Raw genomic sequence first — 24927 nt, 5'->3', positions numbered from 1 at the left:
CTATTTTAATTTGTTTTCAGCTTATTCTCTCGGCACATGTTATAGCAACTGAAATTCTATACTATATGTACCAAAAATTACCACATAATTATAATACTGCTAAATGTTAAGATACAATCTTTTATTATGTAATATAATGTTGATCATGATAATTACATTTATACTAAACATAAAGCATATACTATAGTACATGAAACTATGATATTTGTTCCTTCCGTGAGACATGTCTTCGTAAAGACAATTGGTTTAAGTTAATCTTCAAGATCATATAACAATTATAATGACAAACCATTTAGATGAATTGCAAGTTTGCATTCCAATCTATTTATTTCCTCATACTCTCTCTCTCTATATACTTTATCTATATACCTGGAAAATGGATCTGAAGGTGACAGAGGTTTTTATAGTGCATGCTTGTCTATTTTAAGTCTAATAAGTAAAATGAGGGATAATTACCAATGCCCTAAATAGAAAATTCTAGAGTATACAAAAATAATTCTGGGAAGGGCTATCATCGAATCATTTGCATTCTCCTTGAAGTGCGTCTGGGTTCAATAATGTAAGGTCTTGAAATAACAAAATTTTGGCTCAATTGCATAAAATGTTTCTATTCTTTCCTGCTTTGATTTTCTTTTTCAAGAACAGGCGAAGGATCGCATGTCTTCTGCATTAAGATAGAAATAGAACTTGCTACAATCCCACACAAGAACACATGTAAGAGAGACCTTGTCCAACCACACACACACAACCACTCCTCCACACCAACAACGACTACACAAAACTCGACTTGCTCGATCCGTTGCCAAACATGGCGAAGAACCGCAACACCGAGCACTGAGATCGCGTCACGATCGGTGCTAGAAGCTTCCGAAGAAAAACCATAACTTCAAGCAGCATCCCGAGCAATGTACCACCCACCCCTGTGCCTGGTTTCATTTTCATTCCTACATGGGTTCAGCGATTAGTCGATAACTGCTGGAGGTGCTTTGGAACCACCAGCTGGTGTTCGTGGGCGACTCGATCGAGCGCAACCAGTGGTAGTCGATGCTGTGCATGCTCTCCTCTGCTGCCCCCGACGCCGAGGCCTTGGTGCGCGAGGAGAACAGGAGCCCCATGACCAAGCACAAGGGCTTCCTCTCCTTCAGGTTCCTCCACTGCAACCTCACCATCGAGCACTACCGGTTGGCGGTTGCCATACCTTGTCCAGCTCCTACCGCCCCTTTTTTTTGATAAAGGATGCTTTATTACTTCAAGAAGCAATTACATCCAGCCTCTGCATAATCAGGATGCACATAGCCGTTTGTTGTCTCAAGAGTCCAAAGTTACAAAAAACAAAAATAGGCGAAATACATATCGGAACGATGAATCATATGACGCCTAAGATGTAGGTGGAGCTACTATACGTAGACTATGCTGCCACCTATGTAGGAAAAAAGTACCCCTCGCCGTATCCTCCAACCGTGTACAGACCTCCGTAAATAGGTCTCGGTTCTCCACACGCTGAAGAGGTAACCACGAACGGAGAATACCTGTGCATCTGTAGATGACCTGCAACAAAGAGCAATTTTTGTCATTAAAGATCTTGTCATTTCTACATAGCCAGAGCGCCCAGATAACTGCTAGCGCCCCTATCCTAAGAAGCATTTTAAACCTTGAGTTAATACCATGAAGCCAATTGCCAAAGACATTAGTGACACTAGTCGGAGGATACAAGGTAGACGCTACTTGGATGACTGACCATATAGATCTCACAAACTGGCACTGGAAGAACAAATGTTTGATGGTTTCATCATGATGACAAAAGACACATCGTGTACTTCCGTGCCAATTCCGTTTAACAAGATTGTCTTTGGTGAGAATAACCCCGCGACGAAGGTACCATCCAAAAATTTTAATTTTTAATGGTATCTTCATCTTCCAATTTTTTTTATTATTATCAACTGGTAAATCAGAAAGCAGGATCGCATTGTATAAAGATTTTACAGAAAAAGTACCATCTACATGGAGATTCCATCGAAATTCATCCGGCTCTGGCGATAACTGAATATCTCCAAGCCGCTGAATTAGATTGTTCCATGCCACAAGCCTTTGTCCTAGTAAAACCCGTCTGAACGTCACATTCGGGGGTGAAGTAGCCATTACAGTTACAATGGTATCACCTTGACGACGCGCAATTCTATACAAAGCCATGGATGCTAGGGCTCCCCTGTGGAAGCTCACCGACATCCCGGTCTTCAACTCCGGCCACCGGTGGGACCAGGACCGGTTTCAGCCACTGTATGTACTATCACCCTGTTAATAAATTAGTTAAAATGGGGTGGTTGCTCGAATTGTATGGTTCCATGAACTGACCTTTGCTGTGCCGGGCAATGCTACTTTCAGAAAGGGAAGAAGATAAGGAGAGCCGGACCTTGCTGTGACACTGATGACTGCACAGAGAAGAGACGGCCACTGAGCGGTGTATGATATGCAGCCGTTGGCGAGGGTGCTGGTTGGGCAGAGGAGGGACTGCAGTCAATGGTGCCTGCTTGGCGTGACGGACGCGTGGAACGAGCTCCTCTACGCCATGATTCTCACGAGATATGCTTAAGACGTGTTTTTTTTATAGAAATGGGAGCTAAATGCCCCAGCCGCATCTGGAAGATGCACACAACCGTTTTTATTGAAGCATAGTTGAAAGTATCAAAACATCCGGTAAAACATTTATTATAGCCAGCTCAGGGGTCAATCAAAGTGGCTGCATAAATCAGCCAGAGGAAGAAGGATGAAAGCAAAGAAAATCTAAGTGACATCTTCAATGCGTCTAGAGTGCAACCAGCCACCCTTGCTGAAAATAGCCTAAACGACCGCCATCAAACGATTGCATCTGGTATCCAAAGGTTCCCGCTGCTCCACAGGGAGGAGGTATGACCATAGATGAATCAACGAAGACGCCCTGTGAATAACTTGTAAGAAATTTGGATTAGCACACTTATTAAAAATAACCTCATTCCACCAATTCCAAATTGTCCAAACTAAAGCACAAACTCCAATACGAATCCGTTCCTTTGTTTTTTTTATCAATCCTATTTAATCAATTACCAAACAAATTGGTTATTTTCATGGGTGGAGGTATACTAAAAGTAAAATGCACTACTCTCCAAACTAAACGAGAAAAGTGACAGGATATGAAAAGATGGTCTATTGTTTCCTTTGAACTGCAAAAGACACAATTATTACATCCTTTCCATCTTCCTTTTGCCAGGTTGAATTTTGTTAAAATCACCTTGTTGTAAAGGAACCACATAAAAATCCTACTTTTGAGTGGTACCTTTATCTTTCACAAGTATTTTCTCAGAAAAACAGTATGCCCATTCAAATAATCATCATATAAAGACTTTACTAAGAAAATACCGATAGAAGTAAGATTCCATAAAAAACTATCTGGTTGGTTCGTTAAGTGGACATCCATTAATTTGCACACGAAACTAACCCAAGCATCCCATCTATCTCCAGTTAACGTCCTATTAAATCTTATCTTTAATGATGCATTAACAAGGACGTCGGCGACTAAGACATGTTTAGTTGTGAGAGACTACGATATTGGGTATTTAAGGGCCTATCACTTAGCCAGGTGTCTTCCCTAGTGTTCATGTCATCCCGTACAACAAAAGAACCCCGCTTGAAGAAATCATCCTTAACCTTCAGAATTCCCTTCCAAAAGAGAAAATCTGTAGGCTTAGGCTGAAGTTGGGATAAACTTTTACTCCCAAGGTACTTGTTAGACACCATTTCTTGCCAAACACCTTCCTCTGTCAGAAGTTTAAACACACATTTGCTAAGTACACATCTATTCTTAATATCAAGCACCTCAATGCCAAGACCCCCTGGTCTTTAGGTCTACATACAATATTCCATTTAGTTAATCTATATTTCTTCTTCTGGCAATCACTTTGCCAAAAAAATCAAGACCTATAAAAATCAAGTCTTTTCCTTACCCTCTTAGATACCTCAAAGTAAGAGAATAGAAACATAGGTAGACTAGAAAGGACCGAATTTATTAGAACAAGCCAATTTCCATAAGATAGCAACTTGCCTAACCAGGATGCAAGCTTTCGCTCAAAACGATCTTCTATCGGATTCCATTCTTTATTTCGAAGTTTCCTATAATGAATAGGGATTCCGAGATATTTGAATGGAAGTGATCGAGCCAATCTCACATCCCAAGATATTCCTATAGTTATCTTCTTCATCTTTGGCCTTGCCAACTTAGCAGTTGGCGACACTGTGGAATATTGGAGGCAACACACACAAATACATTTCTCCAATCTCAGGACTCTACGATGGGTCCATATAGTCAATCCATAAAATTCATTCATAAGTGTATCATTATCGCAAAAATAGCTATTTTGTTGAGATATTAGGCCCACATTTAGTGGCCCATATTAGATTTCAGATTTTCTTATAAATCTCAAAACCCACATAGTGGCAACCCATATGAGTTTGAGCCCAAGTTGATGGCAGCTCACTAGGAAGTGGCAAGAGGTGGGAAGTTTAGTTTCACATGGAAAGTTAGGAGGAAGTTAGACCACCTTATAAGCTGGGTTATTCCACCACTAGTAAGTGAGTGAGAATAAGAGTTGTACACGCGTGTGATACGTCTCCGACGTATCGATAATTTCTTATGTTCCATGCCACATTATTGATGATATCTACATGTTTTATACACATTATATGTCGTATTTATGCATTTTCCGGCACTAACCTATTAACGAGATGCCGAAGAGCCAGTTCCTGTTTTCTGCTGTTTTTGGTTTCAGAAATCCTAGTAAGGAAATATTCTCGGAATTGGACGAAATCAACGCCCAGGGGCCTATTTTTACACGAAGCTTCCAGAAGACCGGAGGGGAGACGAAGTGGGGCCACGGGGCACCGCCACACTAGGGCGGCGCGGCCTAGAGGGGGCCCGCGCGGCCCTGCTGTGTGGGGCCCCCGTGACTCTCCCGACTCCGCCCTTCCGCCTACTTAAAGCCTTCGTCGCGAAACCCCCAGTACCGAGAGCCACGATACGGAAAACCTTACTGAGACGCCGCCGCCGCCAATCCCATCTCGGGGGATTCAGGAGATCGCCTCCGGCACCCTGCCGGAGAGGGGAATCATCTCCCGGAGGACTCTTCACCGCCATGGTCGCCTCCGGAGTGATGAGTGAGTAGTTCACCCATGGACTATGGGTCCATAGCAGTAGCTAGATGGTCGTCTTCTCCATTGTGCTTCATTGTTGGATCTTGTGAGCTGCCTAACATGATCAAGATCATCTATCTGTAATTCTATATGTTGTGTTTGTCGGGATCCGATGGATAGAGAATACTATGTTATGTTGATTATCAATCTATTACCTTTGTGTTGTTTATGATCTTGCATGCTCTCCGTTATTAGTAGAGGCTCTGGCCAAGTTTTTGCTCTTAACTCCAAGAGGGAGTATTTATGCTCGATAGTGGGTTCATGCCTCCATTAAATCTGGGACAGTGATAGAAAGTTCTAAGGTTGTGGATGTGCTGTTGCCACTAGGGATAAAACATTGATGCTATGTCCAAGGATGTAGTTATTGATTACATTACGCACCATACTTAATGCAATTGTCTGTTGTTTGCAACTTAATACTGGAAGGGGTTCGGATGATAACCTGAAGGTGGACTTTTTAGGCATAGATGCATGCTGGATAGCGGTCTATGTACTTTGTCGTAATGCCCAATTAAATCTCACTATACTCATCATATCATGTATGTGCATGGTCATGCCCTCTCTATTTGTCAATTACCCGACTGTAATTTGTTCACCCAACATGCTATTTATCTTATGGGAGAGACACCTCTAGTGAACTGTGTACCCCGGTCCATTCTTTTATATCGAATACAATCTGCTGCAATACTTGTTTTACTGTTTTCTGCAAACAATCATCATCCACACTATACATCTAATCCTTTGTTACAGCAAGCCGGTGAGATTGACAACCTCACTGTTTCGTTGGGGCAAAGTACTTTGGTTGTGTTGTGCAGGTTCCACGTTGGCGCCGGAATCCCTGGTGTTGCGCCGCACTACATCCCGCCGCCATCAACCTTCAACGTGCATCTTGACTCCTACTGGTTCGATTAAACCTTGGTTTCTTACTGAGGGAAACTTGCTACTGTGCGCATCACACCTTCCTCTTGGGGTTCCCAACGGATGTGTCAACTACACGCATCAAGCAAATTTCTGGCGCCGTTGCCGGGGAGATCAAGACACGCTGCAAGGGGAGTCTCCACAATCCAATCTCTTTACTTTGTTTTTGTCTTGCTTTATTTTATTTACTACTTTGTTTGCTGCATTATATCAAAACACAAAAAAATTAGTTGCTAGTTTTACTTTATCTACTGTCTTGTACTCTATATCAAAAACACAAAAAAAATTAGTTACTTGCATTTACTTTATCTAGTTTGCTTTATTTACTACTGTTAAAATGACCACTCCTGAAAATACTAAGTTGTGTGACTTCACAACCACAAACAATAATGATTTGTTATGCACACCTATTGCTCCACCTGCTACTACAGCAGAATTCTTTGAAATTAAACCTGCTTTACTGAATCTTGTTATGCGAGAGCAAATTTCTGGTGTTAGTTCTGATGATGCTGCTGCCCATCTCAATAATTTTGTTGAATTGTGTGAAATGCAAAAGTATAAAGATGTAGATGGTGACATTATAAAATTAAAATTGTTCCCTTTCTCATTAAGAGGAAGAGCTAAAGATTGGTTGCTATCTCTGCCTAAGAATAGTATTGATTCAGGGACTAAATGCAAGGATGCTTTTATTGGTAGATATTATCCCCCTGCTAAAATTATATCTTTGAGAAGTAGCATAATGAATTTTAAACAATTGGATAATGAGCATGTTGCACAAGCTTGGGAAAGAATGAAATCTTTGGTTAAAAATTGCCCAACCCATGGACTGACTACTTGGATGATCATCCAAACCTTTTATGCAGGACTGAATTTTTCTTCGCGGAACCTATTGGATTCAGCTGCTGGAGGTACCTTTATGTCCATCACTCTTGGTGAAGCAACAAAGCTTCTTGATAATATGATGATTAATTACTCTGAATGGCACACGGAAAGAGCTCCACAAGGTAAGAAGGTAAATTCTGTCGAAGAAACCTCTTCCTTGAGTGATAAGATTGATGCTATTATGTCTATGCTTGTGAATGATAGGACTAATGTTGATCCTAATAATGTTCCATTAGCTTCATTGGTTGCCCAAGAAGAACATGTTGATGTGAACTTCATTAAAAATAATAATTTCAACAACAATGCTTATCGGAACAATTCTAGTAATAACTATAGGCCATATCCTTATAATAATGGTAATGGTTATGGTAATTCTTATGGGAATTCTTACAACAATAATAGGAGTGTACCCCCTGGTTTTGAAGCTATGCTTAAAGAATTTATTAGTACACAAACTGCTTTTAACAAATCTGTTGAGGAAAAGCTCAATAAAATTGATATTCTCGCTTCTAAGGTTGATAGTCTTGCTTCTGATGTTGATCTTTTGAAATCGAAAGTTATGCCTAATAAGGATATTGAAAATAAAATTGTTACTACATGAAATGCCATCCAAGTTAGAATTAATGAGAATATAAGATTAATGGTTGAATTGCATGCTAGGTGGGAAAGAGAGGAAAATAAAAAACTAGCTAAAGAGAATAATGTAGCTAAAGTTTGGACTATTACCACCACTAGTAATGTTAATGATTCACATGTTGCTGCACCTCCTACTATCAATGGTAAAATAATTGGTGTTGGCAATGTTTCTACTCCTAATGCAAAGCCTACAAAACTGCAAAAAATTGCTAAAACTGCTGAAACTGCCTGTGATAAAACTGCTGAATTTTTTTCCAACATTGGGGATGATGATCCCATTGATTTAGATTATAATGGTTTGGATTTTGATGATTGCCATATCTCTGAAGTTATAAAGTTCTTGCAAAAACTTGCTAAGAGTCCTAATGCTAGTGCTATAAACTTGGCTTTCACAAAACATATTACAAATGCTCTCATAAAAGCTAGAGAAGAGAAACTAGAACGTGAAGCTTCTATTCCTAGGAAGCTAGAAGATGGTTGGGAGCCCATCATTAAGATGAAGGTCAATGACTTTAATTGTAATGCTTTATGTGATCTTGGTGCAAGTATTTCCGTTATGCCTAAGAAAATTTATGATATGCTTGACTTGACACCATTAAAAAATTGTTATTTGGATGTTAATCTTGTTGATAATGCTATAAAGAAACCTTTGGGGAGAGTTGATAATGTTTGCATTACCGTTAACAATAACCTTGTCCCCGTTGATTTTATTGTCTTGGATATTGAATGCAATGCATCTTGCCCCATTATATTGGGAAGACCTTTTCTTCGAACTGTTGGAGCTATCATTGATATGAAGGAAGGTAATATTAAATATCAATTTCCTCTCAAGAAAGGTATGGAACACTTCCCTAGAAAGAGAATGAAGTTACCTTTTGATTCTATTATTAGAACAAGTTATGATGTTGATACTTCGTCTCTTGATAATACTTGATATACACTTTCTGCGCCTAGCTGAAAGGCGTTAAAGAAAAGCGCTTATGGGAGACAACCCATGTTTTTACTACAGTACTTTTATTTTATATTTGAGTCTTGGAAGTTGTTTACTACTGTAGCAACCTCTCCTTATCTTAGTTTTGTGCATTGTTGTGCCAAGTAAAGTCTTTGATAGTAAGGTTCATACTAGATTTGGATTACTGCGCAGTAACAGATTTCTTTGCTATCACGAATTTCGACCTGCCTCTCTGTAGGTAGCTCAGAAAAATATGCCAATTTACGTGCGTGATCCTCAGATATGTACGCAACTTTCATTCAATTTGGGCATTTTCATTTGAGCAAGTCTGGTGCCATTTTAAAATTCGTCTTTACGAACTGTTCTGTTTTGACAGATTCTGCCTTTCGCATTGCCTCTTTTGCTATGTTGGATGAATTTCTTTGATCCATTAATGTCCAGTAGCTTTATGCAATGTCCAGAAGTGTTAAGAATGATTATGTCACCTCTGAACATGTTAATTTTTATTATGCACTAACCCTCTAATGAGTTGTTTCGAGTTTGGTGTGGAGGAAGTTTTCAAGGATCAAGAGAGGGAAATGATGCAATATGATCAAGGAGAGTGAAAGCTCTAAGCTTGGGGATGCCCCGGTGGTTCACCCCTGCATATTTTAAGAAGACTCAAGCGTCTAAGCTTGGGGATGCCCAAGGCATCCCCTTCTTCATCGACAACATTATCAGGTTCCTCCCCTAAAACTATATTTTTATTCCATCACATCTTATGTGCTTTGCTTGGAGCGTCGGTTTGTTTTTCTTTTTTGTTTTGTTTGAATAAAATGGATCCTAGCATTCATTGTGTGGGAGAGAGACACGCTCCGCTGTTGCATATGGACAAATATGTCCTTAGGCTTTACTCATAGTATTCATGGCGAAGGTTGAATCTTCTTCGTTAAATTGTTATATGGTTGGAATCGGGAAATGCTACATGATACGTCCAATTTGCATCACTATTTTATATCATAATTTGCTGTTATTCATTGATATATTTCATATTGGGACACAATACTTATGTTATTTCATCTATTTTGCATGTTTCATCATTATTGAAGGATCAAGCACCGGAGCCAGGATTCTGCTGGAAAAAGCACCGTCAGAACGCAATATTTCGGAAGATCAACTGTGGAAGGAAATTATACCAAAAATCCTATTTTTCAAGATGACAAAGGAAGCCAGAAGGAGGAGCCAGCTGGACCCAGGGTGGGCCCACACCATAGGGCGGCGCGGCCCATGGCCTGGCCGCGCCACCATGTGGTGTGGGGGCCCCACAGCCCCTTTCGCCTTCTTTTCTTCGCGAAATCCTTCGTCCCGAAAACCTAAGCCACAGAGGGTACCTCGCGAAGAGTTACAGCCGCCTCTGCGGGGCGGAGAACACCAGAGAGAAAAGAGCTCTCCGGCGGGCAGGAATCCGCCGGGGAAATTCCCTCCGGGAGGGGGAAATCGACGCCATCGTCACCGTCATCGAGCTGGACATCATCTCCATCACCATCATCATCACCTCCACCATCATCACCGCCGTCTCCACCGCTGGACACCGTCATCGCCGTAGCAATTTGGGTTTGATCTTGATTGTTTGATAGGGGAAACTCTCCCGGTATCGATCTCTACTTGTTGTTGATGCTATTGAGTGAAACCATTGAACCAAGTTTATGTTCAGATTGTTATTCATCATCATATCACCTCTGATCATGTTCGTTTAGTTCTTGAGGACATGGGTGAAGTCTAAATGCTAGTAGTGAACTATGGTTGAGTAATATTCAATGGTATGATATTTAAGTTGTGGTGTTATTCTTCTAGTGGTGTCATGTGAACGTCGACTACATGACACTTCACCATTTATGGGCCTAGGGGAATGCATCTTGTTCTCGTTTGCCAATTGCGGGGTTGCTGCAGTGACAGAACCTAAACCCCGTTGGTATATCGATGCAGGAGGGATAGCAGGATCTCAGAGTTTAAGGCTGTGGTTAGATTTATTCTTAATTACTTTCTTGTACTTGCGGATGCTTGCAAGGGGTATAATCACAAGTATGTATTAGTCCTAGGAAGGGCGGTACATTAGCATAGGTTCACCCACACAACACTTATCATAACAATGAAGATTATTTAGCCGTATGTAGCGAAAGCACTAGACTAAAATCCCGTGTGTCCTCGAGAACGTTTGGTCATTATAAGTAAACAAACCGGCTTGTCCTTTGTGCTAAAAAGGATTGGGCCACTCGCTGCAATTGTTACTCTCGCACTTTACTTACTCGTACTTTATTCAACTGTTACATCAAAACCCCCTGAATACTTGTCTGTGAGTATTTACAGTGAATCCTTCATCGAAACTGCTTGTCAACACCTTCTGCTCCTCGTTGGGATCGACATTCTTAGTTATCGAAAATACTACGATACACCCCCTATACTTGTGGGTCATCAAGACTATTTTCTGGCGCCATTGCCGGGGAGTGAAGCGCTATTGGTAAGTGGAATTGGTAAGGAAAACCTTTACTGTTTGTGCTGATTTTATTTCTGCCTGCTGCTATAAGTCATTATGGAGAGATCTTCTCTTCAATTTTTATTTGGGAAATCTACTACTACTGCAACGGTAGTGGATGAGGCGCCAGGTGAGGAAGTGATACCATATAAAATACCTATGAAAATTATTGAACGTGTTATGGATAACCGCTATGAAGGGGATGGAACTGTCCACTGATACGTCTCCAACGTATCTATAATTTCCGATGTTCCATGCTTGTTTTATGACAATACCAACATGTTTTGTTCACACTTTATATTATTTTTATGCGTTTTCCAGAACTAACCTATTGACGAGATGCCGAGAGGCCAGTTGCTGTTTTCTGCTGTTTTTGGTTTCAGAAATCCTAGTAACTAAATATTCTCGGAATCGGACGAAATCAACGCCCAGGTTCCTATTTTCCCCGGAACCATCCAGAACACACGAGAAGGGCCAGAGAAGGGGGACAGGGCCACCAAACCACACCCCGGCGCGGCCAGGGGGGGGGCGCCCCCCTATGGTTTGGGCAGCCCGTGGCCCCTCCGACTCCGACTCTTCGCCTATTTAAGCCGTCGTGACCTAAAACCTCGACACCAATTGACGAAACTCCAGAAAGACTCCAGGGGCGCCGCCACCGTCGCGAAACTCCAATTCGGGGGACAGAACTCTCTGTTCCGGCACCCTGCCGGACGGGGAATTGCCCCCGGAGCCATCTCCACCGCCGTCTCCACCGCCGTCTCCACCGCCATCGCTGCCTCCATGATGAGGAGGGAGTAATCCACCCCCGAGGCTGAGGGCTCCGCTGTAGCTATGTGGTTCATCTCTCTCCCATGTACCTCAATACAATAATCTCATGAGCTGCTTTACATGATTGAGATTCATATGAGTTTTGTATCACAATTCATCTATGTGCTACTCTAGTGATGTTATTAAAGTATTCTGTTCCTCCTGCATTGGTGTAAAGGTGACTAGTGTGTGCACCATGTGGTTCTTGTCGTAGGCTATGATCATGATCTCTTGTGGATTGTGAAGTTAACTATTACTATGATGGTATTGATGTGATCTATTTGGTTATGTTGATCTATCTTGCACTATAAGGTTACTAAAACATGAGCATTATTGTGGAGCTTGTTAACTCCGGCATTGAGGGTTCGTGTAATCCTACGCAATCTGTTCATCATCCAACAAAAGTGTAGAGTATGCATTTATCTATTCTGTTATGTGATCAATATTGAGAGTATCCACTAGTGAAAGTGTAATCCCTAGGCCTCGTTCCTAAATACTGCTATCACTGCTTGTTTACTGTTTTACTGTGTTACTACTGCTGCGTTACTATTGCTTGTTTACTACACGCCAGCAAGCTATTTTCTGGCACCGTTGCTACTGCTCATATATATTCATACCACCTGTATTTCACTATCTCTTCGCCGAACTAGTGCACCTATTAGGTGTGTTGGGGACACAAGAGACTTCTTGCTTTGTGGTTGCAGGGTTGCATGAGAGGGATATCTTTGACCTCTTCCTCCCTGAGTTCGATAAACCTTGGGTGATCCACTTAAGGGAAAACTTGCTGCTGTTCTACAAACCTCTGCTCTTGGAGGCCCAACACTGTCTACAGGAAAGGAGGGGGAACGTAGACATCAAGCTATTTTTTGGCGCCGTTGCCGGGGAGGAAAGGTAAAAGGTACTCACACTCCGGACCTCGGCTACCAAGCTATTTCCCGGCGCTGTAAGTACTCAAAGCTATTTCCTTTAGATCCTGCAATTGCATCTTTTTGTTTCTTGTTTACACTAGTTTGGCATAATGGACAAGAATGATCTTCTTATTCTATTTCCTGATTTAAAACATGGATTGTTTGATGCGAAAATTAAAAACCTATGGAATCTTATTTGCATGCTGGTAGTAATATTAGTATGAACGCTTTGAACACCATTGTTGATAATGATATAGAAAGTTCTAAGCTTGGGGAAGCTGGTTTTCATGATCTTTTTAGTCCCCCAAGCATTGAGGAGAAAATTTTCTTTGATGATACTTTGCCTCCTATTTATGATGATGATAGTAGTCTTTTGTTACCACCTGTTATGGAGGAGAAATTTGATTATGATTACAATATGCCTCCTATATATGATAGCTACTTTGTTGAATTTGCTCCTACTATTACTAATAAAATTGATTATGCTTATGTGGAGAGTAATAATTTTATGCATGAGACTCATGATAAGAATGCTTTATGTGATGGTTATATTGTTGAGTTTGCTCATGATGCTACTGAAAGTTATTATGAGAGAGGAAAATATGGTTGTAGAAATTTTCATGTTACTAAAATACCTCTCTATGTGCTGAAATTTTTGAAGCTACACTTGTTCTATCTTCTTATGCTTGTAACTTTGCTCTTCATGAACTTGTTTATTTACAAGATCCCTTTTCATAGGAAGCATGTTAGGCTTAAATGTGTTTTGAATTTGCCTCTTGATGCTCTCTTTTGCTTCAAATACTATTTCTTGCGAGTGCATCATTAAAACTGCTGAGCCCATCTTAATGGCTATAAAGAAAGAACTTCTTGGGAGATAACCCATGTGTTATTTTGCTACAGTATTTTGTTTTATATTTGTGTCTTGGAAGTTGTTTACTACTGTAGCAACCTCTCCTTATCTTAGTTTTGTGTTTTGTTGTGCCAAGTGAAGCCTCTAATCGAAGGTTGATACTAGATTTGGATTTCTGCGCAGAAATAGATTTCTATCTGTCACGAATCTGGGCTGTTTTCCCTGTAGGTAGCTCAGAAAATTAAGCCAATTTACGTGCATGATCCTCAGATATGTACGCAACTTTCATTCAATTTGAGCATTTTCATTTGAGCAAGTCTGGTGCCATTTTAAAATTCGTCAATACGAACTGTTCTGTTTTGACAGATTCTGCCTTTTATTTCGCATTGCCTCTTTTGCTATGTTGGATGAATTTCTTTGATCCACTAATGTCCAGTAGCATTATGCAATGTCCAGAAGTGTTAAGAATGATTGTTTCACCTCTGAATATGTTAATTTTTATTGTGCACTAACCCTCTAATGAGTTGTTTCGAGTTTGGTGTGGAGGAAGTTTTCAAGGATCAAGAGAGGGGGATGATATGCTATGATCAAGAAGAGTGAAAGCTCTAAGCTTGGGGATGCCCCGGTGGTTCATCCCTGCATATATCAAGAAGACTCAAGCGTCTAAGCTTGGGGGTGCCCAAGGCATCCCTTTCTTCATCGACAAATTATCAGGTTCCTTCTCTTGAAACTATATTTTTATTCGGTCACATCTTATGTGTTTTACTTGGAGCGTCTGTATGTTTCTTGTTTTTGTTTTTGTTTGAATAAATGCTTGTGTGGGAGAGAGACACGCTCCGCTGGTTCGTATGAACACATGTGTTCTTAGTTCATAATATTCATGGCGAAGGTTGAAACTGCTTCGTTAATTATTATATGGTTGGAATTGGAAAATGCTACATGTAGAAATTGGTGTGATGTCTTGAATAATGTGATACTTGGCAATTGTTGTGCTCATGTTTAAGCTCTTGCATCATATACCTTGCACCTATTAGTGAAGAAATACATAGAGCTTGTTAAAATTTGGTTTGCATGAGTGGTTTCTCTAAGAGTCTAGATATTTTCTAGTGAGGTGTTTTGAACAACAAGGAAGACGATGTATAGTCTTATAATGCTTGTAATATGTCTTTTATGTGAGTTTTGCTGTACTAGTTCGTGCTTGTGTTTGCTTCAAACAACCTTGCTAGCCTAAACCTTGTATCGAGAGGGAATACTTCTCATGCATCCAAATCCTGAGCCAAACAACACTATGCCATTTGTGTCCACCATACCTACCTACTACATGGTATTTCTCCGCCATTCCAAAGTAAATTGCTTGAGTGCTACCTTTAAAATTCCATCATTCACCTTTGCAATATATAGCTCATGGGACAAATAGCTTAAAAACTATTGTGGTATTGAATATGTAATTATGTACTTTATCTCTTATTAAGTTGCTTGTTGTGCGATAACCATGTTCACTGGGGACGCCATCAACTATTCATTGTTGAATTTCATGTGAGTTGCTATGCATGTTCGTCTTGTCTGAAGTAAGAGCGATCTACCACCCTATGGTTAAGCATGCATATTGTTAGAGAAGAACATTGGGCCGCTAACTAAAGCCATGATCCATGGTGGAAGTTTCAGTTTTGGACATATATCCTCAATCTCAAATGAGAAAATTATTAATTGTTGTTACATGCTTATGCATAAAAGAGGAGTCCATTATCTATTGTCTATGTTGTCCCGGTATGGATGTCTAAGTTGAAGAAAAATCAATAGCGAGAAATCCAATGCGAGCTTTCTCCTTAGACCTTTGTACAGGCGGCATAGAGGTACCCCTTTGTGACACTTGGTTAAAACATGTGCATTGTGATGATCCGGTAGTCCAAGCTAATTAGGACAAGGTGCGGGCACTATTAGTATACTATGCATGAGGCTTTTAACTTGTAAGATATAATTTACATGATACATATGCTTTATTACTACCGTTGACAAAATTGTTTCATGTTTTCAAAATAAAAGCTCTAGCACAAATATAGCAATCGATGCTTTCCTCTTTGAAGGACCATTCTTTTACTTTTATTGTTGAGTCAGTTCACCTATCTCTCTCTACTTCAAGAAGCAAACGCTTGTGTTAACTGTGCATTGATTCTTACATACTTGCTTATTGCATTTGTTATATTGCTTTGCATTGACAACTATCCATGAGATATACATGTTACAAGTTGAAAGCAACCGCTGAAACTTAATCTTCCATAGTGTTGCTTCAATGTCTCTACTATGAATTTATTGCTTTATGAGTAACTCTTATGCAAGACTTATTGATGCTTGTCTCGAAAGTACTATTCATGAAAAGTCTTTGCTATATGATTCAATTGTTTACTCATTGCATTTACATTGTTTCGAATCGCTGCATTCATCTCATATGCTTTACAATGGTATGATTAAGATTATGTGGGTAGCATGTCACCTCAGAAATTATCTTTTATCGTTTACCTACTCGAGGACGAGTAGGAACTAAGCTTGGGGATGCTGATACGTCTCCAACGTATCTATAATTTCCGATGTTCCATGCTTGTTTTATGACAATACCAACATGTTTTGTTCACACTTTATATCATTTTTATGCGTTTTCCGGAACTAACCTATTGACGAGATGCCGAGAGGCCAGTTGCTGTTTTCTGCTGTTTTTGGTTTCAGAAATCCTAGTAACTAAATATTCTCGGAATCGGACGAAATCAACGCCCAGGTTCCTATTTTCCCCGGAACCATCCAGAACACACGAGAAGGGCCAGAGAAGGGGGACAGGGCCACCAAACCACACCCCGGCGCGGCCAGGGGGGGGCGCCCCCCTATGGTTTGGGCAGCCCGTGGCCCCTCCGACTCCGACTCTTCGCCTATTTAAGCCGTCGTGACCTAAAACCTCGACACCAATTGACGAAACTCCAGAAAGACTCCAGGGGCGCCGCCACCGTCGCGAAACTCCAATTCGGGGGACAGAACTCTCTGTTCCGGCACCCTGCCGGACGGGGAATTGCCCCCGGAGCCATCTCCACCGCCGTCTCCACCGCCATCGCTGCCTCCATGATGAGGAGGGAGTAATCCACCCCCGAGGCTGAGGGCTCCGCTGTAGCTATGTGGTTCATCTCTCTCCCATGTACCTCAATACAATAATCTCATGAGCTGCTTTACATGATTAAGATTCATATGAGTTTTGTATCACAATTCATCTATGTGCTACTCTAGTGATGTTATTAAAGTATTCTGTTCCTCCTGCATTGGTGTAAAGGTGACTAGTGTGTGCACCATGTGGTTCTTGTCGTAGGCTATGATCATGATCTCTTGTGGATTGTGAAGTTAACTATTACTATGATGGTATTGATGTGATCTATTTGGTTATGTTGATCTATCTTGCACTATAAGGTTACTAAAACATGAGCATTATTGTGGAGCTTGTTAACTCCGGCATTGAGGGTTCGTGTAATCCTACGCAATCTGTTCATCATCCAACAAAAGTGTAGAGTATGCATTTATCTATTCTGTTATGTGATCAATATTGAGAGTGTCCACTAGTGAAAGTGTAATCCCTAGGCCTTGTTCCTAAATACTGCTATCACTGCTTGTTTACTGTTTTACTGTGTTACTACTGCTGTGTTACTATTGCTTGTTTACTACACGCCAGCAAGCTATTTTCTGGCACCGTTGCTACTGCTCATATATATTCATACCACCTGTATTTCACTATCTCTTCGCCGAACTAGTGCACCTATTAGGTGTGTTGGGGACACAAGAGACTTCTTGCTTTGTGGTTGCAGGGTTGCATGAGAGGGATATCTTTGACCTCTTCCTCCCTGAGTTCGATAAACCTTGGGTGATCCACTTAAGGGAAAACTTGCTGCTGTTCTACAAACCTCTGCTCTTGGAGGCCCAACACTGTCTACAGGAAAGGAGGGGGAACGTAGACATCATCCACCCTGGAGATCATTTATTGTTCTTACATGAATTATGCGGTTTATTCAAGTGTGCAGGTATTGCTATGGATGAAGTGAGGAAGAAACTATTCTCTTTATCGCTGTCTGGTAAAGTGATACGTCCAATTTGCATCACTATTTTATATCATAATTTGCTGTTATTCATTGATATATTTCATATTGGGACACAATACTTATGTTATTTCATCTATTTTGCATGTTTCATCATTATTGGAGGATCAAGCACCGGAGCCAGGATTCTGCTGGAAAAAGCACCGTCAGAATGCAATATTTAGGAAGATCAACTGTGGGAGGAAATTATACCAAAAATCCTATTTTTCAAGATGACGAAGGAAGCCAGAAGGAGGGACTAGGAGGACCCAGGGTGGGCCCACACCCTAGGGCGGCGCGGCCCATGCCCTGGCCGCGCCGCCATGTGGTTTGGGGGGCCCACGACCCCTTTCGCCTCCTTTTCTTCGCGAAACCCTTCGTCCCGAAAACCTAAGCCACAGAGGGTACCTCGCGAAGAGTTACAGCCGCCTCTACGGGGCGGAGAACACCAGAGAGAAAAGAGCTCTCCGGCGGGCAGGAATCCGCCGGGGAAATTCTCTCCGGGAGGGGGAAATCGACGCCATCGTCACCGTCATCGAGCTGGACATCATCGCCATCACCATCATCATCATCATCTCCACCATCATCACCGCCGTCTCCACCGCTGGACACCGTCACCGCCGTAGCAATTTGGGTTTGATCTTGATTGTTTGATAGGGGAAACTCTCCCGGTATCGATCTCTACTTGTTGTTGATGCTATTGAGTGAAACCATTGAACCAAGTTTATGTTCAGATTGTTATTCATCATCATATCACCTCTGATCATGTTCTATATGATGTCTCGTGAGTAGTTCGTTTAGTTCTTGAGGACATGGGTGAAGTCTAAATGTTAGTAGTGAACTATGGTTGAGTAATATTCAATGGTGTGATATTTAAGTTGTGGTGTTATTCTTCTAGTGGTGTCATGTGAACGTCGACTACATGACACTTCACCATTTATGGGCCTAGGGGAATGCATCTTGTATTCGTTTGCTAATTGCGGGGTTGCCGGAGTGACAGAAACCTAAACCCCCGTTGGTATATCGATGCAGGAGGGATCGCAGGATCTCAGAGTTTAAGGCTGTGGTTAGATTTATTCTTAATTACTTTCTTGTAGTTGCGGATGCTTGCAAGGGGTATAATCACAAGTATGTATTAGTTCTAGGAAGGGCTGTACATTAGCACAGGTTCACCCACACAACACTTATCATAACAATGAAGATTATTTAGCCGTATGTAGCGAAAGCACTAGACTAAAATCCCGTGTGTCCTCGAGAACGTTTGGTAATTATAAGTAAACAAACCGGCTTGTCCTTTGTGCTAAAAAGGATTGGGCCACTCGCTGCAATTGTTACTCTCGCACTTTATTTACTCGTACTTTATTCAACTGTTACATCAAAACCCCCTGAATACTTGTCTGTGAGCATTTACAGTGAATCCTTCATCGAAACTGCTTGTCAACACCTTCTGCTCCTCGTTGGGATCGACATTCTTACTTATCGAAGATACTACGATACACCCCCTATACTTGTGGGTCATCAAGACTATTTTCTGGCGCCGTTGCCGGGGAGTGAAGCGCTATTGGTAAGTGGAATTGGTAAGGAAAACCTTTACTGTTGTGCTGATTTTATTTCTGCCTGCTGCTATATGTCATTATGGAGAGATCTTCTCTTCAATTTTTATTTGGGAAATCTACTACTACTGCAACGGTAGTGGATGAGGCGCCAGGTGAGGAAGTAATACCATATAAAATACCTATGAAAATTATTGAACGTGTTATGGATAATCATATGAAGGGGATGGAACTGTCCATCCCGGTGATCATTTACTATTTTTGCATGAATTATGCGGGTTATTCAAATGTGCAGGTATTTCTATGGATGAAGTGAGGAAGAAACTATTCTCTTTATCGCTGTCTGGTAAGGCGGCGCATTGGTATAAATTACTGGATAATGGGGATTCTCTTGAATGGAATGATATTGTGCCCCGGTTTTATTCTAAGTTCTATCCTCCAAGTGAAATTCATAAGGATCGGAATCGCATATATAATTTTTGGCCTCATGATGGAGAGAGTATTGCCCAATCTTGGGGGAGATTGAAGTCTTTAATGCTCAAATGCCCCATTCATGAGCTTCCTGGTAATGTTATTATTGATAATTTCTATGCAAGACTTTCTTTTCAAGACAAGACCTTGCTGGATACTTCTTGTTCTGGATCATTTACACGCAACAAAGAAGAGTTTAAAAGGGACCTTCTTGATCGGATCCAAGAAAATATTGAAGGTTGGGAGAACGACAAGGATAGAGAATCAGGTATAATTTATGATTATAAATGCATTGAAGCTTTTATGGATACTGATAAATTTCGTAATATGAGTGCTACATATGGTCTTGATTCTCAAGTTGCTGCAAATCTTTATAAAGCTTTTGCCTCTCATTATGAATTGCCTAAGAAGAATTTTGATAAGTATCATGAACCGTATAAAGATAAAATTGATTCATCTATTAATAAATGCGTTGTAGTTGAAACTGCTGATCATGTTATTCCTGAAGCTTATATTGAAAAAACTCCTTTCCCTGCTAAAATGAAGGAGTACTCTGTTATAAATAGTGCGGTTCATAAAATTGAAAAGAAACCTGTAGAACCTGAAGAACAAATAAAAGTTGAACCTGCTGTTGCGATAATTAAAGATCTTGTGACTGAAAATGTGGAGGATGGTCATATTATTTTCTGTGAAGATGCTTCTAATATTGTTTCACATCCTAATAAACCCAAACAAGCTAGTGTTCCTATGCTATCTGTTAGAATTGGTGATCATTGCTATTATGGATTATGTGATATTGGTGCAAGTGTTAGTGCTATTCCGTATGAGCTTTACACGGAGATTATGCACGAAATTGATTCTTGTGAACTTGAAGATATTGATGTGGTTATTCAGCTGGCTAATAGAGAAACTATTTCTCCAATTGGTATTGTTCGAGATGTGGAAGTTTTATGCGGTAAGATTAAATATCCTGCTGACTTTTTGGTACTTGGTTCTGCTGCTAGTGATTATTGTCCTATTATTTTTGGTAGACCTTTTCTAAATACTTGTGGAGCTATTATAGATTGCAAGAAAGAGAAAATTTTAACTAAATTTGCTGGTGAATCTTATGAGTTTAACTTCTCTAAATTTACTAAAACTCCTTATAAAGCTGATTTGCCTAGTAATGATTTTAAAATGGAGCAATGTGCATCTATTGTTCTTGTTCCTAATAATCCTTTGCAGCAACATTTGGAGGATAGCGAGAGTGAAATTTTTAGGAAAGAAAGAGATGAGCTTGAGGAAATTTTTCTTCGCCAACCTATTCTCAAGCATGATTTACCGGTGGAAGATTTGGGTCAAACACCTCCACCAAAGGAAGATCCTGTTTTTGATTTAAAGCCTTTGCCTGATAATCTTAAATATGCTCATATAGATGATAAGAAAATATATCCTGTTATTATTAGTTCTAAGCTTTCAGAGATTGAAGAAGAAAGGTTATTGGAAATATTGAAGAAGCACCGAGGCGCTATTGGCTACACTCTTGATGATTTGAAAGGGATTTCTCCTTCTATTTGCCAACATGCTATTAATATGGAAGATGATGCAAAGCCTGTTGTTGAACATCAGCGTCGTCTAATTCCGAAGATGAAGGAAGTGGTATGAGGTATTACGACTTCTTGAAGCTGGTATTATATATCCTATTGCTGATAGTAGATGGGTTAGTCCTGTGCATTGCGTTCCCAAGAAAGGAGGAATGACTGTTGTGCCTAATGATAATGATGAGCTCATCCCTCAAAGAGTAGTTGTAGGTTATAGAATGTGCATTGATTTTCGAAAACTTAACAAAGTTACTAAGAAAGATCATTACCCTTTACCATTTATTGATCAAATGCTAGAAAGATTATCTAAAAATACTCATTTTTGTTTTCTTGATGGTTATTCTGGGTTTTCACAAATTGCTGTTAAAGCTAAAGATCAAGAGAAAACCACTTTTACTTGTCCCTATGGAACTTATGCTTATAGACGCATGCCTTTTGGTTTATGTAATGCTCCTGCTACTTTTCAAAGATGCATGTCTGCTATTTTTCATGGTTTTTGTGAAAGTATTGTAGAGGTATTCATGGATGATTTTTCCGTCTATGGGAATTCTTTTGATAGTTGCTTGCGAACCTTGATAAAGTTTTGCAGAGATGTGAAGAAACTAACCTTGTTCTTAATTGGGAGAAATGCCACTTTATGGTTAATGAAGGAATTGTATTGGGACATAAAATTTCTGAGAGAGGTATTGAAGTTGATAGAGCTAAAGTTGAAGCAATTGAGAAGATGCCCTATCCGAGGGATGTTAAAGGTATTCGTAGTGTTCTTGGTCATGCTGGGTTTTATAGGAGATTTATTAAAGATTTCTCCAAGATTTCAAAGCCTCTTACTAATCTTCTTCAAAAGGATGTACCATTTGTTTTTGATGATGATTGTAAGGAAGCTTTTGAAACTCTTAAGAAAGCCTTAACAACTGCTCCTATAGTTGAACCTCCTGATTGGAACCTACCCTTTGAGATTATGTGTGATGCTAGTGATTTTGCTGTAGGCGCTGTTCTTGGACAGCGAGTAGATAAAAAACTGAATGTTATTCATTATGCTAGTAAAACTCTTGATGCTGCTCAAAGAAATTATGCTACAACTGAAAAAGAATTATTAGCTGTAGTCTTTGCTTGGGATAAATTTAGATCTTATATTGTTGATTCAAAAGTTACTATTCATACTGATCATGCTGCAATTAGATACCTAATGACAAAGAAAGATGCTAAGCCGAGGCTTATTAGATGGGTACTTCTTTTGCAAGAATTTGATTTACATATTGTAGATAGGAAAGGTGCTGATAATCCTGTTGCTGATAATTTGTCTAGACTGGAAAATATTGCTTATGATCCTGTTCCTGTTAATGATAGTTTTCCAAATGAACAATTGGCTGTAATAAAGGTGAGCTCGCGAGACAGTCCTTGGTATGCTGATTATGCTAACTTTATTGTTTCCAAGTACTTGCCTCCAACCTTTTCAGCTCAGCAAAGGAGGAAATTCTTTTATGATTTGAGGCATTATTTCTGGGATGACCCACACTTATATAAAGAAGGAGTGGATGGTATTATGCGAAGATGTGTCCCCGAATATGAACAACAGGAGATATTGAGTCAATGTCATGGTAGTGCTTATGGAGGACATCACGCCGGAGAAAGAACCGCGCAAAAGGTTCTACAATCAGGTTTTTATTGGCCAACTCTCTTCAAGGATGCGAGAAAGTTTATTTTATCTTGTGATGAATGCCAAAGGGTTGGTAATATCTCCAGACGCAATGAAATGCCCATGAATTATACTCTTGTTATTGAACCGTTTGATTGTTGGGGATTTGACTTCATGGGACCTTTTCCGTCTTCGGAAGGTAACACTCATATACTTGTTGCTGTTGATTATGTTACTAAATGGGTGGAAGCTATACCTACAAAAAGTGCTGATGGTGAGACCTCTTTAAGAATGCTTTTAGATATTATTTTTCCTAGATTTGGAGTGCCTAGATATATTATGACTGATGAAGGTTCTCATTTTATTCATGGAGGTTTTAGAAAAACTCTTGCTAAGTATGGTATTAATCATAGAATTGCTTCCGCTTATCATCCTCAAACTAGTGGTCAAGTAGAATTATCAAATAGAGAGATTAAATCTATTTTGGGAAAGACCGTTAATAAAACTAGAAAGAATTGGGCTAGTAAATTGAAGGATGCACTTTGGGCTTATAGAACTGCTTATAAAAATCCCATGGGAATGTCACCTTATAAAATGGTTTATGGGAAAGCTTGTCATTTACCTTTAGAACTAGAGCACAAAGCTTATTGGGCTGTTAGAGAATTAAATAAAGATCCTAAACTTGCCGGTGATAAGAGGTTGTTGCAATTAAGTTCTCTAGATGAATGGAGAAGTGAAGCTTATGAAAATGCTAAACTCTTTAAAGAGAAAGTTAAAAAATGGCATGATAGGAGGATTATCAAAAGAGAATTTAATATTGGGGATAAAGTCCTATTGTATCGGTCTCGTCTCAGATTCTTTGCAGGGAAATTACTCTCGAAATGGGAAGGACCATATGTTGTCGAGGAGGTGTATCGTTCAGGAGCAATCAAAATTAGCTCTCTCCAAGGCAATGCTACGCAAGTGGTGAATGGACAAAGACTCAAGCATTATATCTCAGGTGATTCCTATAATGTTGATGTTGATATTATTCAAGTGGAAACACCGGAAGCTTTCATCAAAGGGCAAATTGACAACCGCGTAACTCGACTTTGAATAGGTAACATCGTAATGAAAAGTACGCAATTTACTTTCCGAACAATATTTTCGCTGTTTTTGGAAAATATGAAAAATTACGAGTTCGAAACGGAGTGGAAAGGACGCACGAGGGGGCGCCACCATAGGCCGGCGCGGCCAAGCCTGGGCCCGCGCCGACCTATGGTTTGGCCACCTCGTCGCCCCTTTCCGACTCTAGTTCGATCTGGTACTTTCCGTTTGTCGTGAAAATTTTTGCTATATAATCCCCCGGACCCCTGGAGGTCCGTATATCGCTTTCTCGACGTGTTTTGTTTCGAGCTGTTTCTGCCAGGATTTGTTTCAGATCTAGAGCTATCGTGTCTTCGTCGGAAACTCTGAAGGACAGCTCCAGCAAGGATGTTGGCAACTTGTACATGGAGGAGCTGAGGATGCACCCCAAGGAGTTGCTGCTCGTTGAAGGAGAACTGCAGGTCAAGGATGTCCAGGGTCCTAAAGGAGAAGGAAGCTTGGAAGACAGGATGGAGAAGCTAGAACAAGAGGTTTTCAAATACAAGAAGATGGCTGAGCGTGAGGTGGATATCTTTCACAGGAATGTGTCTGAACTCATTGCTGAACATGAGAAGGAAACTGCAAAGCTTTGGAGCGACATCCTCTCACTTCACGACACCACCAACAAGCTCCAAGCACAACTCTATGACGTTCAGAATCAGAACTGTGAGTATGAAAACAGGTTTAAATACATAAGCCGTGCTGCTAGTTTCAGGATTCCCGAGACCAAGATGTCGTTTCTTGATGGAGAGCCTCTTCCTTGGAAGTCTGATG

At 40.4% G+C, this 24927-nt stretch overlaps 1 pseudogene; it reads left to right on the top strand.

The window, feature by feature from the left end:
- Window positions 1-948: 948 nt before the first annotated feature.
- Window positions 949-24927, top strand: part of LOC139835449 (protein trichome birefringence-like 10) — a 132091-nt pseudogene continuing 108112 nt past the window's right edge.

Source organism: Lolium perenne, chromosome 2 (assembly GCF_019359855.2).
Source record: "Lolium perenne isolate Kyuss_39 chromosome 2, Kyuss_2.0, whole genome shotgun sequence".
Classification (NCBI taxonomy): Eukaryota; Viridiplantae; Streptophyta; class Magnoliopsida; order Poales; family Poaceae; genus Lolium; species Lolium perenne.
Note: the sequence above shows the minus strand (reverse complement) of the source record. Positions and strands in the feature narration are given on the sequence as shown.